Raw genomic sequence first — 15916 nt, 5'->3', positions numbered from 1 at the left:
ACCGGGCAAATCGCGGCGCTTCTTGGCCCTACGAGCTTCCACGCTAAGCCGCTTGTGCCTCTTCCGCCTTTTCTGCTGGCCCGCTGCCCTCTTGGCGAATTTCGTCGCTCGCCTCTTTGCCCTAGTCGTTCTACTGACTTCGGACGCCTGCGACGACAGAGAAGATGAAGAGGAGGAAGAGGAAGAACTACGAGAACTAGAGCTCGTGGAGGAAACCGATACCGACTGCACCACCTCACCTGATGCCGCCGACTGCTCCGACATGGAATCCTCCGCCGTGGCCAAACCGACATCTTCCTCCTCGAATTCTCGTCCCCCAGCTCCCCTGTAAAAGAGAAAGAAGCGGAGGACCCATCCAGCACTCGCGGCGCATGCCGCGCCCTCCGTGAGGGGGGCGTTGCCGCCGCGCGCTCCCGCGTGTCCTGCCCCGGACCCTGTTCCAATTCTGCGGCGGCCGCCCCGAGCTCCCAGCAGGCGCGTGCCACACGCTGCGCTGCCGAAGCCCGCCTGCTCCCGCAGGCGCGCCGGAACGAACCGCCGCCCTCGGGGAGGCAACCGCGGCTAGTGGCCCCAAAGCCTCCACCACCATGGCCAGAGCCGACGCCAGCGCTCCGGAGGGGTCGGGACCGCCGCAAGACCCGGCCCTGGGCCCCAAGTGCCCTTCAGCCGGGGCCCGCGCGCGACCTCGCGCTCGCCGCCCGACCTGCGTGAACCGGGCACCTGACGCCCGCTGCCCTGGCGGGAAAGCAGAGGCACCCCTGTCGGTACCCGCACTGCCCTCGCTCTCCCCCTCCGAATACGCCCCCGCCTCCTGCGGGTCGGAACTATCCGTCGCCGCTGAGGGGGGGCCGCCGCGAGCCCATGCGGTGCGTGCAACAGCCCTGCGGCCGCTAACCCATTCCCTGTCCCCCCTCCTCCCCCGCAAGCCGCTGGATTCCGGCTCCGGGGGAGTGATTTGGGGAGACAGGGAAACCCGCTGCGCGCGCACGGGGTCGCGCGCATCCCGTGCGCGCGCCCCGTCACCTCTTGCTGCCGCACCTCTTTGGCCCACTCCTGCATTCCCCTGCCCGTCCCCTGCATACGCTCTCCCCAATGACCTGCATCTCCCCTCCCCCCCGCCGGACTCCGGCTGCCGGGGCGAGCGTGGCCGCGCGCGCACCCCGTGCGCATGCCCCACCGCTCTCAGCCAGAGAGCTCCCGCTTGCCGCCCTTGTAGGACCCGCCGCGCGAGGCTCCGTAACCAGCCCCGCGCGGCGAGCAGCCGATCCCCGTCTGGCCTCTCCCCCCCCGCCCGGCACCTCCACTCGGCCGCGGCAGGGGGGGATTGATAGAGGCCGCATGCATATCCCCCGCCGGGCGCCCGCTGCAGCGCGCATGCCCGCGGGCGCCGGACACTCCCGCTTCAGCAGCCGCTCCCGGAGGTGAGGGCCGCTGCCCGTCAACCTCCGGGCAGCCGTGCCGGACCCCCGGCCCACCCCGCCGGCCGCGCCCGGCAAAGCCGGCCCGGAACCCAGCGGCGAGGCCGACCTGGTCCGCCGCCCTGTGCTCCTGCCCGAGCCCGTGGAGGCCCCGGGGGACAGGGCCCCGTCCCCCAGGCCTGCCACCCCTTCCCCCGGGCCAGCTCCACCGCCAGAAGCGCGGTACCGAGCTGGGGGCCCGGTGGAACGTCGAGGGCGGGCAGCCATTCTTACCACAGTAAAGCAGGGAGAATTATGCAGCTAAGAAGGGATGCAGGGAGCTTATAAATGCACCCCAATTAGGAAAAAACGCAGGGAAACTGGGAATGAAATTGGGAAGTTCTGCACTGCAGCACTCACCCACACCACAAGGCAATTTCACCAACAAGAGAGAGACAAAATGGCTATCCTTCCCTATATATACTAACCCTCCCCTTTTCCAAAGGGCTGTACTTTCCTTTCCAGCTAGGTCCACCCCTCACAAGATGTTTAACTCATTCCTTTCCTATGCTGTCAATTCTCTCTCCTTTTTTTATTTCCACTCTCGGCACAAATTTTCACAGTAATTACCACAATTCGCCACTAAATAAGTTGCCCCAGTGTTTGAAAAATGACAATTAGGAGCTGATTGGTTGGTAGTTTATCACGCTCCAAGGCTTTATAAATCTGGGCCTTGGCATGGTATTCTACAAAAGAAATTAAGACATTGGTATTTGTTTAACAAGCAATTGAACTAAAATGTGAACTGTGGTATACGGTACTGTTCTTTGAACTTGAAAAATATTGTGTTCGGTCCCTAAGCAATAATATCACCAACTAAGGTTGCGCTGAACCATTATTTCTTTGTTTTGGTATCTGTATGGTGTTCAGGGTGAGCACCAGGTTTATAGCTGCAACCATCTGAAACTTATTACTGTTTTTTTGTGTATTAGAAAATAGAGACAGCATTCTTGCAGCTTTTGTTGACTTACATTTTCCATTTATATGGTTTAGATAGTAAATGAATACCAATGCCTAATGAGAATATTACTAAGGATGGTAATTAGCTGGGTAGCAAAGAAGAGTCATTTTCACTATCATTCAGTTGCTTATCTTAATCACAAAACTTAAAGATTTTTTGAATCTTGCTTTTTGCAATACGCATGGTAACTATTAGCAACAAAATAGTAAACTAATAGCACCTAAGTTTCACTTGTATCTCTATCTTAAAACTCTGCACCATATAGATCCCTTAAACTGGAGAGCAGTGGCTTTTATCAGAGGCCACTGATTTTGCAGCAACACTTGATTAATATTACTAACACTGAAACACTTGCCGGCCGCTTGGCTAACATGTAACCATCGGCATACTGAAATATCTGCTGCTTTTAAGCCAGATGGGACTAAATTTGTATCGGAATTCAATTTTTAGAATTTGTTGTTACTTGCCATCTGTCATACCATGGGATTCTGTGCCAGTGTGCAGAAATGACCCTATAGACCTTATATTCTAGATTACTATAGGCAGTCATTTTATTATTTATTCATATAAAAAAGTATTTTGATGTATCTTAATATTGGCTGAGAGTGGTATTTTTATTCATCAAAAATGAATACACAGCATATCCACAGGCAGTGTATTAAAGTAGTTTAACCCACCTCTATCAGTGTGTAAAAATCTAATGCAGTACACAATATTGCTGTCTTAAAACTTCTGTGTGCACATAAATATTGTTATTTGTATGCAGTCATGGGGAAGTGCGGATTCGCAGTTGTAGGGACACACCTGTGCCTGAATTGGTTGTGACATGCCGGCGTTTTTAAAGCCGCCCTCATTACCCAACACAATCGGTCACTACCTGTCTCTCCCCCCGTCACTCGTCAGTCACCGATCATGTCCCGGGTGATGCAGGTGTAGTGCGAAAAAAAATTGCTCACCTGGCAGTCCATAGCAGTCATATTGAAATATCCCAACATTATCACCTCACCTTTCATTAAAATCTCAGTGATTTAATGTACTAATAATCTGGGATGCGGTTATGTTACCGGCGCTTGGGATCCCGGCGGTAGCATGCCGACGCCAGGATCCCGAACACTAAAAATGCCGGCGGTCCCCACAGGTACTAATCCCACTTGTGGGTGTCCACGACACCCAAAGAGTGGGAATAGAACCTGTGGCGAGCCCGCAAGGGGCTTTGATGCGCTCTCCCCCCGCTGGCATTCTGCTGCCGGGATCTCGGTGTTGGTATGCCGACCCCGGCAGCCGGCATATCATACCCAACCCGATAATCTATCCAATTTCTCGTCTTGGGCTCATGCTCTATAAATGGCTCCTGTTAAAAAAAACCTCTTTCTCACCATTGTACGCAAAACCCAATACTTTCAATTCTTTTTCCAAACCCTGCATTCAGCTTGCTTTTCTCTCTTGCATTACATACTATATACAGCAATTCCAGCTTCTGTCTTTCACTACTTTGTCTTTTCTAACAGGGTATGACGAAAATAATTACGAGTAACTGTCACAATCATTGTTCTCATTGAATAGCTCTGTGATCTTAGCTATCCGTCATATACTATAATTAACCTTTGTTTCGTTGTAGTGCTTTACAGAAAATGTATAAACGTTCACATCAGTCCCTGCTCTAAATCTTCTGTCTCACACACACACACACACACACACACACACACACACACACAGACACACACACACACACACACACACACACACACACACACACACACACACACAATCTTCTGTCTCTCACACACACACACACACACACACACACAATCTTCTGTCTCACACACACACACACACACACACAAAATCTTCTGTCTCTCACACACACACACAATCTTCTGTCACACACACACACACACACACACACACACACACACACACACACACACACACACACACACACACACACAGTAACCTACTATTATGTTATTGTACTGTGGAGGAAACCAGATCACCTGTAGGAAGCCCACACAAAAGAAACTCTACTGATAGTTCTCTGGTCAGAATAAAACCCATAACCCAAGCATTGAGGTAGCAATGTATAGCTGGTGTAACTTTTAGAAAACATCAGTAGATTGGAAACGGAGCTTTGATTTATATGGTCTAATATATGATTGGTATTGTTCCATACTTGCCTACTCTCCCGGAATGGCCGGGAGGCTCCCGAAAATCGGGTGATCCTCCCGGCCCCCTGGAAGAGCAGGCAAGTCTCCCGGAATCAGGGGTCCCCCTGCCCGTCCGCCCACTTAGTGTGTAAAGTGGGCGGTCCGGGCAGTTGATGACGCGATTCTTGTTGAATCGCGTCATCATAGCCATGCCCCCTGCAGTGTAATGCCGGGGATCGCGGCATTACAGAGCGGGGGGGCGTGGCTTAAAGGATGTGACATGGTAACTCCGCCCCCATCCCTGCTCCACCCCCGTCCTGCCTCCGGTCCACCTCCTCCCTACGTCACAGCCCTCCCCTGCCCCCCTGCTGAGCCGACCTGGCTGCTCTCTCCCGCAGAGAGCAGCCAGAATGTCGGCATGTATGTATTGTTCTCCACGAGTGGGAATAGCCCCTGCTAGTCGGCAGCATGGGGGCAAAAGCATTGCACGGCAGGGATACTTTTGCACCCGCCTAGTAGCTCCCTGCCTATGCAGCCTAGTTGGCAGGCGGCTACACGCTGTGTCTTGAGTCGTAGCAGCTGCGTGTGACGCCCCTGCAACAGTCCGGACATGCCTGCGTTGTTTGGACCGCGCCCCACCAACGGCGTTCTAAGATGATTACAGCTGTCCTGCGCTTGTCAGTGACTTTTAAACTCTAGAGAGGTATGGGTATATTTACTAAAGATTGATTATGATATATACAGATATGTCCCTTTAAAACATTCTCCCGGCATAACGTACTGTAGCGGGAGCGTGCATCTGCACGCACCCACTACACAGAGAAGAAATTAAGTCTGTGCGGCCGAAGACAGCGGGGAGCGATGCTGCCATTGCCCTAATCAGAACGGGGAACTGGCAGGGCTAGTTAGCATGGGTAGTGGGAAGCAATGTGGCGGTGCCACGGTAAGCTGCCTCCGAGAGCAACAGTATAAGAGAACACATTTATATATATTATTGAAAATTTTCGGTCGATTTTGCAAATCGGAAATTTTATATCAATAAAAATCGGAGATTTACTAACGGTCAGTTTGAAAATAAAACAAAAATCGACAGTCAAACCGTACAAACAATAGACTAATAAATGACAAAGTTTTTCACTTCTAAAACACATTTATATCTGTGTGCGACTGAGTCTGTATACAGAGGACAACGGAACTTGGTATAGAAAAAAGCAGCAGCTGCTGCACCGTAGCATTTCATATGCAGATTCAGAGACCAAGTCGCACACAGATATACAAGTGTCACGTACCAAATGAATTAGCACAGTCTCCTGGTGGTCCCTAGCTACATACTGTATTTGGCAAAAAAATGCTAGCAGAGACCCTGCGTGCCAAGAGGGGCTGTTTGGTGTGACTGCAGCAGTGATGTATGAGGTCACATCTGACATTAGACACAAGTAACTGCCCAGTCAGAATTCTAGAGGCATGTGTGCTGTGAGTACAAAACTTTATTGCAGTTTCATGTTTTGTGGGGTTTTTTTTTTTTATAATTTTGACACAAAAAGAGCATTTTGTCGTAACCATCTAATCATGTTTACATTTTGTGATAATTCCTACTTAAGGTTATGTACATTGGCCCTCATTCCGAGTTGATCGCTCGCAAGGCGAATTTAGCAGAGTTGCTCAGGCTAAGCCTACGCCTACTGGGAGTGTATCTTAGCTTCTTAAAATTGCGACCGATGTATACGCAATATTGCGATTACAAACTACTTAGCAGTTTCAGAGTAGCTTCAGACTTACTCGGCATCTGCGATCAGTTCAGTGCTTGTCGTTCCTGGTTTGACGTCATAAACACACCCAGCGTTCGCCCAGACACTCCCCCGTTTCTCCGGCCACTCCTGCGTTTTTTCCGGAAACGGTAGCGTTTTTATCCACACGCCCCGAAAACGCAGTGTTTCCGCCCAGTAACACCCATTTCCTGTCAATCACACTACGATCGCCGGAGCGATGAAAAAGCCGTGAGTAAAAATACTATCTCCATTGTAAAATTACTTGGCGCAGTCGCAGTGCGAATATTGCGCATGCGTACTAAGCGGAATTTCACTGCGATGCGATGAAAAATACCGAGCGAACGACTCGGAATGAGGGCCATTATGCATAGAGACACAATTATACCCTATGGGAGGTTGGAAGTAATGTTAGAAAATATCTGGAACAGTAGTAGAAATATGGAATAAGGGATCAATACATTTAAATGTGGGGGAAAGAGTAAAGGAATTTAAATATTCTTTGTATAAAAACCGGTCTGTGTGCCAAGCACAAACCATAGACAAATGGACATAGTAGATGGAACATCTACTACGTTCTTATGCTATGTACACATTATGCGATCCCATACGATACAATATCGTATAATAATGTATAAGATATCAGATCGGATTGTGTGTACACACTACAAACAATGTCTAGAAACAAAGTCATCACTGGAGTTTAAAACCACACAATATCGCCTCATCAATACTGCATGCAGTACGACGTTGCATGCTACTCGCGGGAGCGCGCATCGTACTTTGGATCATGCATAAACATTATGCAATATCATTTAGGACCGGACAATATCGTTCAGATTGTGAACAATATGTGTATGGGCCATTAGGCTGGACATATACTATACAATTATCAGGCAGATAATCTGCCAGCCCTGTCTGGTTGGAATGAAAATCTTGTAATGGATGAGAGCAAATGACAATCGACCATTTGCTCCCAAACACTGGAAAATAGAAAACGCCTTTCTTTCAGACAAATTGGTTAAATCCGTGATTGGAAGCAAATGGTCGATTGTCATTTGCTTTCATCCATTACCAGATTTTCATTCCAACCAGCCAGAACTGGCAGATTACCTGCCAGATAATTGTATAGTGTAGCCCAGCTTTACTTTATGTTCCACCTATCTTGCTCCTGGTATCCGTTCACATGGTCGACCATGTTATGGTCGACAGTCATTAGGTCGACCACTATTGGTCGACATTGACATGATCGACATGGACACATGGTCGACACATGAAAATGGTCGACACATGAAAGGTCGACATATGAAAAGGTCGACATGAGTTTTTTTACTTTTTTTGGTGTCGTTTTTTGCGTAAAGTGACTGGGAACCCCAATTAGTGCACCGCGTCCCCTTGCATGGCTCGCTTCGCTTGCCATGCTTCGGGCATGGTGCTTCGCTCCGCTACCGCTTCGCTCGGCACACTTTACCGTTCCAATCGTAGTCCATGTGGATCGTAAAGTATGGAAAAGTTCCCCAAAAGAGAAAAAAGTTAAAAAACTCATGTCGACCTTTTAATGTGTCGACCTTTCATGTGTCGACCATGTGTCCATGTCGACCATGTCAATGACGACCAATAGTGGTCGACCTAATGACTGTCGACCATAACACGGTCGACCATTCATACCGGAACCCTTGCTCCTTCAGATTCTGTCTCATTCATGAAGAGCAGTTGATTTCAAACAGTCCTACATTTCTTTCCAGCTACTACAAATGACCACTGGAGGACAGTGTTGCTCCACGGTTGTCCTTTAGCTTCCACACATTTTATCGCACAAGCAAACCTCACAGCTGTGATTGTGGATAATCTGTTAAATGTAATAAATGAATAGGAGATGGAGGAACTATCAATAAATCAGTGTTTGTGTGCTTGTGTTACAGCTCCAGCAATCCTGACAGCTCATACCTTTAGTAAGGAAAGCATCTGCTAGAAATGTCTGTTATGTAAAAAAATATGTAGTATAAAATGCAGTGTTTGTGTTAAGGCCGGACAGTAACTTCCCGCATTGTGCCACTGCAGCATTGCAACACCCTCTGCTCTGGGGAACAGTCTGCATTGACCTTGGCAGACGGCTCTTATCTCTGCTCACCTGTCTTCCATAAAGGGAGCAGGTGCAGGAAAGATTACTAATTATTCTCTGCTAGCGGCCTCACTTCATCTACTTAACTCATTACCTGTAGCTGAGAGTTTAGCCAACATGCCTAGATTTATTATGGTTTAGTACAGAGGCATGTGCAGTGACTAAAGCACTTACAGTTTGTTTTGGTGGCATCGGCGGACATGGAATGAACGGGCAACAATTTAATATCATTGCTGTGCTAGGCATTCAGGGTTCGCCATTGCTCCGATAAACCTCAGATTTCTCTGTTTCAGTTATCTGACGTCACCTCCTTAAAGTCATATATATCGCTTATACATATTCCGCAATATTATTGCTTGTTCATATTTTTATTTTAACATTTCCCCCACTACTTATTCTAACCTCTCTGTCATGCCCCGGTTTGTACTGCCCACCCACCTTTTGTCAATGGTTAATAAAAAAAAAAAAATTGTATTGTTCCATTAAAAGCTAGATCGTTTGTGGCTATGCTGCAATATGAGTAATGGTACTCGTTTCTCTCTGTGTTTCATTGTAAAATCCTCATTACTTATACACAGTGCAGTAATGCAGATTGTGAGGGTGTAGTAGAAGAGGATAACATGTAATCCCAGTAATAATGTATAATGTGCAAATCCATACCTCCCAACTGTCCTGTGTTTCTTGGGAAAGTTACTTTGTTTGGGACTGTATTTCTGTCCCACCTGTAGTTTGCAGTGCCCCGCAGTGGTGGTGGGGTGGGGTGGGGGGCAGTTGGGAGGCCACCTGTTACTCTCAGCTCTGCGGTGAATGAATGCTGTGCACAGCATCTATTCATGGGAGGCAGAGGGACTGAGGGCATGCCAGCAGCTGAAAAGAGCGCTGGGCATGCCCTCGCATTGACACAAAACAGGGGGCGTGGTTCGTGATAGTGGCATTCCTGTGAAGCCATGTGTCATTTTGCTGAGGACACGCCCCCTTGTCGGGAGCATGCTCCTTTTAGCGTGCAAGAAGTCTCAACTCTGTATTTCTAGATGTTGGAAGGTATGCAAATACGAAGGTTTTGGAAATACAGTATAAAACTGAATAAATATTCTGCTCTAACAGTACTGTCCATAAAAGATGATGATTATTACATTACCATTGTAGCCAGAGGCGGATTGGCCATAGAGCCTACAGGGAAGATTCCCGGTGGGCCGACGCACCCGTGGGGCCTGTTTTGTTTGAGGACATGTGGTCCTATTTATAGACATAATGAATAAGATGCCAAACAATTTGCATATATGAAAATTACTTTGCCACTTATCCTGTGATTGCAGATGATCTAGTGTATGCTCTGTCTGCCTGCTTGGCTGAGATATAAGATTGAGTGAATAGTGATTGGGATATGCGGTTGGTGTAATAAGCAAGAAAATATATCTTTCTAAAGAATGATATAGTTTCCTAAACTCTGAAGGTGTATCATATAATGTGCTCGTAATATTTAATTTTATTTCCTTTTAACTTCCCCCTTGATGCTGGACATGCCCACTATCTGGAAAGTCTTGTGGGGAGGGTGCTGCTGCCATGGCCCATGGCTAGACCTTACACCTCTGGTGCTGCCCATGTGGGGCCACTAGTACAAATTTTTTTTCCAGGGCCGCTTTTTGTTCCCAATCCGCCCCTGATTGTAGCTATCACAACAGTCATTCATTTTTAAAATCCCTGAAAAACTCTGTAGTCACCGTCTGATAACAAAAGAAAAAATATAGATGCTAGATTCCAATATAAAAATGAAACACACAAAAATGAAGCATCTACAAGTAACTATTTCTGTAACAAATAATGTATGGTGTGTTGTTGTTGTTGTCGTGTCTGGTGCAATGTAAACAAATCTAAAAAAACATTAACATCTGCTTACAAATTAAAAAGTACTAACTACAGATCACTATGTCTTGTTATTCACTAACTGATCAACATTTTGTTTCTTTATGCTGATACCTCTTTGTATCTGCATGCATGTAACCTCTCTCAGTAACTGCACCCATCCACTCTAGCTCACTGGAACAGTGGTAAAGGGTTTGTCCATTAAGCCCTGAAAACCCACAGTAGTGGAGGCCATCAGTCAGCCCTTGTCATTGCTTCCTTTCCAAAAAAGACATACAGCTCATTTATTAGATAACGAAAACTGGAGTCTGTGTCCACTACCACTTTCCTCTAACACCAGTCCATTCCGCGGTTGATGTAGGATAAAGCTTCCAAAAGACAGTGAAATGCGTTAGGAGGCCAGCCAGGAACCATTGTGGGACTTGGCTTGGAGACTTGCAGCCACTGGGAACTCCAGCAACAGCCCCTGTGGACAAAGGGAACATCCATTTATTATTGCATTGGAGCCCATTGCCTTAGACCAACATAGTGGACAAACCCAGACATATGAACAGGACTGGTAATTATACCAAATAGACTGGCTAATTTTACCTAAAACGTTTCTTTCCACATACAAATAGTCCATTCCCCATACTTAATATTAATATTGTGCCTAAACAAATATTGCAATAAATCTTTTCAGAGATTGGCAAAAATGCCCTATTTAAGTGTCTATGGGGGAGATGTACTAAGCAGTGTTAAAAGTGGAGAATTGATCCAGTGGCGAAGTTACCCATGGCAACCAACCAGGTGCTCTGTAAACTTTTATACTATGCAAATGAAATTATAAATGTTACGTCAATGCTGATTGGTTGCCATAGGCAACTTTTCCACTGTATTCACTGCTTAGTAAATCTCGCCCTATATGTATTTTAAGGAGATTTTTTTAACCAATGTATGTGCATTAATAAATTGCATGGTATATATTTTTCTGATAACACCTGTCTGTGTTTATATTAGCTCTGTTACATTTTGTGTATTTAAGTCATTCCCCGGTTTTACCCTGTACATTAAGAGATCTGCAAACTTCCAAACAAAGTACAGTGAAAATATAACCTCGGAACAGTGCACTACAAAATGATGCAGTCTACACTATTCTGCATATGTTAGGATTAATAACATATGTAACATAAATTCCTACAAAGTCATAACCATATCTATATTGTCACTATCTAAAAATAATGGCATAATAAAAAAGGCACAATGAGGCAATTGTCACAAACAGCAGAATTTGCAGATGGCTATATATATATATACATATATATATATATATATATATATATATATATAAATATTATATATATATATATATATATATATATATATAAAAATATAATATATATATATATATATATATATATATATATATAGTGAGAGAGAGAGAGTGCACATCAGAAGTGTATATACTATATAGATTTTGTGTGCTGCTGCTGTCTGTGCATGCAGTATTTTTAACGCAAACAGAACGCTAATGGTCTGGTTTAATGCAAGAGTTGGCATTAATAGAAAAGGTATTGTGGGCAATAATTAACACTAATTGCAGTAGGTGTTTCTAGTGAGCAGAGCTTAGTTTTTTCAAGTTTTTTTTTCTTTTCTTAATAATGAACACTTCTTTGTAAAGCGATGTACATTTTTATGGTCTAGGGTGACATTCAACCTTATTTATTTATGAATCCCAGGGTCACTAAATCTAAACTGGCCTCACGTATAAGATCTCCCCATAGAAAGCATAGATCAATGCAAAAAAATCGATTTATTGGGTTGCAACAGTATGAAAAGGAGTAATCAGAAGGGTGTGAGGCTAAAATGTACTGTAGTAACGTGCAAAGTCAGACTGGCATTGTACCTAAGCATCTCTCTTTGGCCAGTTAAACTGTTGTGGGCTGTGCATAGGGGGTGCTGCAGTGTTGTGGGCTGTGCGTGGGGGGTGCTGTAGTGTTGTGTGGCTGTGCATGGGGCTGCTGTAGTGTTGTCTGTGCATGGGGGTGCTGTAGTGTTGTGGGCTGTGCGTGGGGGTGCTGTAGTATTGTGGGCTATGCGTGGGGGTGCTGTAGTGTTGTGGGCTATCTGTGGGAGTGCTGTAGTGTTGTGGGCTATGCGTGGGGGTGCTGTAGTGTTGTGGGCTAAGCGTGGGAGTGCTGTAGTGTTGTGGGCTATGCGTGGGGATGCTGCAGTGTTGTGGGCTATGCGTGGGGATGCTGCAGTGTTGTGGGCTATGCGTGGGAGTGCTGTAGTGTTGTGGGCTATGTGTGGGGGTGCTGTAGTGTTGTGGGCTATGCGTGGGGGTGCTGTAGTGTTGTCTGTATGGGGGTGCTGTAGTGTTGTGGGCTATGTGTGGGGGGTGCTGTAGTGTTGTTTGTGCATGGGGGTGCTGTAGTGTTGTGGGCTGTGCATGGGGGGTGCTGTAGTGTGGGCTGTACATGGGGCTGCTGTAGTGTTGTCTGTGCATGGGAGTGCTTAGTGTTGTGGGCTATGCGTGGGGGTGCTGTAATGTTGTGGGCTATGCGTGGGGGTGCTGTAGTGTTGTGGGCTATGCGTGGAGGTGCTGTAGTGTTGTGGGCAATGCGTGGGGGTGCTGTAGTGTTGTGGGCTATGCGTGGGGATGCTGTAGTGTTGTGGGCTATGCATGGGGGTGCTGTAGTGTTGTGGGCTATGCGTGGGGGGTGCTGTAGTGTTGTGGGCTATGCGTAGGGGTGCTGTAGTGTTGTGGGCTATGCTTGGGGGTGCTGTAGTGTTGTGGGCTATGCGTGGGGGTGCTGTAGTGTTGTGGGCTATGCGTGGGGGTGCTGTAGAACCATAAAGCACCTTTTATATTTTTGTCTATGCTGCATATAAAAAGGAAAAATAAACACCATGTTGCCTGCTATGCCAAGATAAAATGCAGACTTACCCTTGATAAGTCATAGCACTGAATACTTCATATTACCGAGCATTAGCTATCAGATAAACACCTCACTTAAGTTGTACTCACCATGTAGTATAGATTATATAGCTATCAGAATAATAAAAAAAATACAGTAAATGTAAGTTTGTTTGTTTGTCTTTTTACATGTTTATATGTTGTGGGAGGATTTTTAACTGTGTTATTTGTTTTGTTAATATTAGTAATCATCTTCATCAGTTTCATTTAAGTTGCATCATTAAAAGAATACAGTATGATTCCTGGTGGTTGTTTTTTTTTTTACATTTTTGTAATAAACTAATAATTTTTTTGTTGTTCTCTCTCTCTTGAGATGTTGTACTGACTAGTTTGCATCTGCTTGTTTTGATTTGCTGAATAAGCCTCAAAGTACTAGTTGCAAATCAATGGCCACTTTGGACATTTTCTACCCAAAGTGTGCGCAAAAAGACAGTGATCCTAGTGAACACCTGATTGGGTTTATCAGATATCGGTCAGGGAGAACTGTAAGTTCTGTCAGACGTTAATCACACCTGTCCAGGTATGTGTATGTTCTACATCTGCGCAAATGGTGTCACGTTGGATCCAGCTTATTCCATTACAGTGACAAATTAATGTCTCCTACTCGGATACTCGGCAGGCGGATCTCACCTATACTTTTGTCCTGTACGTACCATAACTTTACGCGTTCCCTAGTGCCAAAATCATTTTATCTCTTGGCACAAGAAGTCCTAACCTTATGCTAATTTAGGATCCTATTTGTTTCTATCGCATGCTGGGGACCTCCCACTGCAGGGCAAGGCCGCCCAGAATGCTGACCATCCTTACCAGTGGCTGCGACCGCAGTTTAATTGCGGTCGTACAAACTGTGAAGGACCCCTGCCTTTGCAGCCTGGCTGCGAAGGCAGACGCACTGATGCCATGTTTTCCCTTGCAGCGGCTGCGTTTGACGTCATGCAGCAACCCCGAAAATGACGCTGACCCGCCAACTTTTTTAGCATCCCGCAATGCAGTGTCGCCGCTCTGCAAACGCCTCTGACTGTGAATTAGGCAGAGGTGTTAGCAGCTAATGCCATACGATCGCATTGGCCGGGCGTGCACACTGGTGCCTGACAGGGCAAATTGTGGTCGCATCGCATTTGAGATGCGACCTGAATAAGGCACTTAGGGGTTAATTCCAAGTTGATCGCTGCAGGAATTTTGGTAGCAGTTGGACAAAACCATGTGCACTGCAGGGGAGGCAGATATAACATGTGCAGAGAGAGTTAGATTTGGGTGGGGTGTGTTCAATCTGCAATCTAATTTACAAAATAATTTACAAAGATACAAAATAACCCACCCAAATCTAATAGGCCCTACACACATGCCGATATTCTGAAAGATATGAACGATCTCGTTCATAAATGAACGAGAACTCGTTCATATCTTTCAGTGTGGAGACTCCAGCGATGAACGATGCGCGGCCCCGCGCTCGTTCATCGCTGATCTCCCGTCGGCTGTGCATGCAGGCCAATATGGACGATCTCGTCCATATTTGCCTGCACTTCAATGCAGCCGGGTGACGGGGGGAGTGAAGAAACTTCACTCCCCCCGTCACTGCCCCCCCGCCGCCGGGTTGCTCGTCGGCCGTATCGGCCGTCGGGCACCTCGGCGGCGCATCGCCGAGTGTGTAGGGCCCTTAACTCTCTCTGCACATGTTATATCTGCCTCCCCTGCAGTGCACATGGTTTTGCCCAACTGCTACCAAAATTCCTGCTGCGATCAACTTGGAATTACCCCCTTAATACACTTTGATTTAGCTATTCATGCAATATACTCCACCATCTATAATAGTAAGTTCTTGTATGTGTGATTGCCGGTTGCAGAGGCCTCTGGCTGTTAGGAGGTTAACATGAATGCACTGTGAGGGGCTCTCTGTATCCTGCCCATTGCTAAAACAGAGTCCCAGCATGAAGCTAGGAGTCAGATGCAGTAATACTTGTGATTCAGGGCTCACCAAGATTAATGTCCTGGCTAAGTAGCAGTGACAGGACAGCAAACACGCAGCCTGCAGCATTCCCTGCTCACACAGGCCGCTCATTCAGCCCAGCAACTTGCTTCTTCTGCAAACTAAAATGATACGATAGAGTTTGAGAGATGAATAAATAACACTTTCACACCCCCTGCCTGGCTGGCTTGCCTGCTTTTTAACCCATCCACAATCTGAATTTATTCTGGCAGCATTTGGCTAAGGTGACACGCTGTTGGCTAGATGGGGGCGCTCAGGATAAAGGCTGCTACCAGAAACCTCTACCAGGGTTTAAGATAGGTAGGAGGTTCAGAATTTGAGTCATGTCAAATTTTACTTGGACGCTAAAGTTTTTCATTTCATATATACTTATACTTTGGATCGTCCTGCTAGCACATTGGTATCTTGTGATTGCTCTCTGTCAGTCTCCAAATGTGGCATTGTCCCAAAATAGGGAATGCCAAGCTGGCAACTGCGCTCCTTGCCTCTCAAAAGAGTCTTTATCTAGCTGAGTGCAGTAGCTCTGGCGAGGCCTGCTCACTGGGGATATCAGCTAACCCTCCCAGCCTTCATTTTCATGCATGACACAGGTAGGCTGAGGGAAGAAAAGGGGGGAACTGGTAGAAAAGTTCCCCCCTTTCGGATGGGTCAGAGGGG

The 15916-nt window shown here is 46.6% G+C and overlaps 2 long non-coding RNA genes across 4 annotated transcripts in view; one reads left to right on the top strand and one right to left on the bottom strand.

Annotated features, from left to right (window-relative positions):
• LOC135056235 (uncharacterized) overlaps nucleotides 1–15916 on the top strand; it is a 236939-nt gene that overhangs the window by 45565 nt on the left and 175458 nt on the right. The window lies entirely within an intron of this gene.
• Nucleotides 7677–15916, bottom strand: part of LOC135056236 (uncharacterized) — a 421784-nt gene continuing 413544 nt past the window's right edge. For all 3 annotated transcript variants that reach the window (XR_010243931.1, XR_010243932.1, XR_010243933.1), the window contains one exon: nucleotides 7677–10779. This is a non-coding gene — a long non-coding RNA (uncharacterized LOC135056236). The remainder of the gene's footprint in view (nucleotides 10780–15916) is intronic.

The sequence above is a fragment of the Pseudophryne corroboree genome, chromosome 3 (assembly GCF_028390025.1).
Source record: "Pseudophryne corroboree isolate aPseCor3 chromosome 3, aPseCor3.hap2, whole genome shotgun sequence".
Taxonomy (NCBI): domain Eukaryota; kingdom Metazoa; phylum Chordata; class Amphibia; order Anura; family Myobatrachidae; genus Pseudophryne; species Pseudophryne corroboree.
This window is presented reverse-complemented; position numbering and strand designations above follow the sequence as displayed.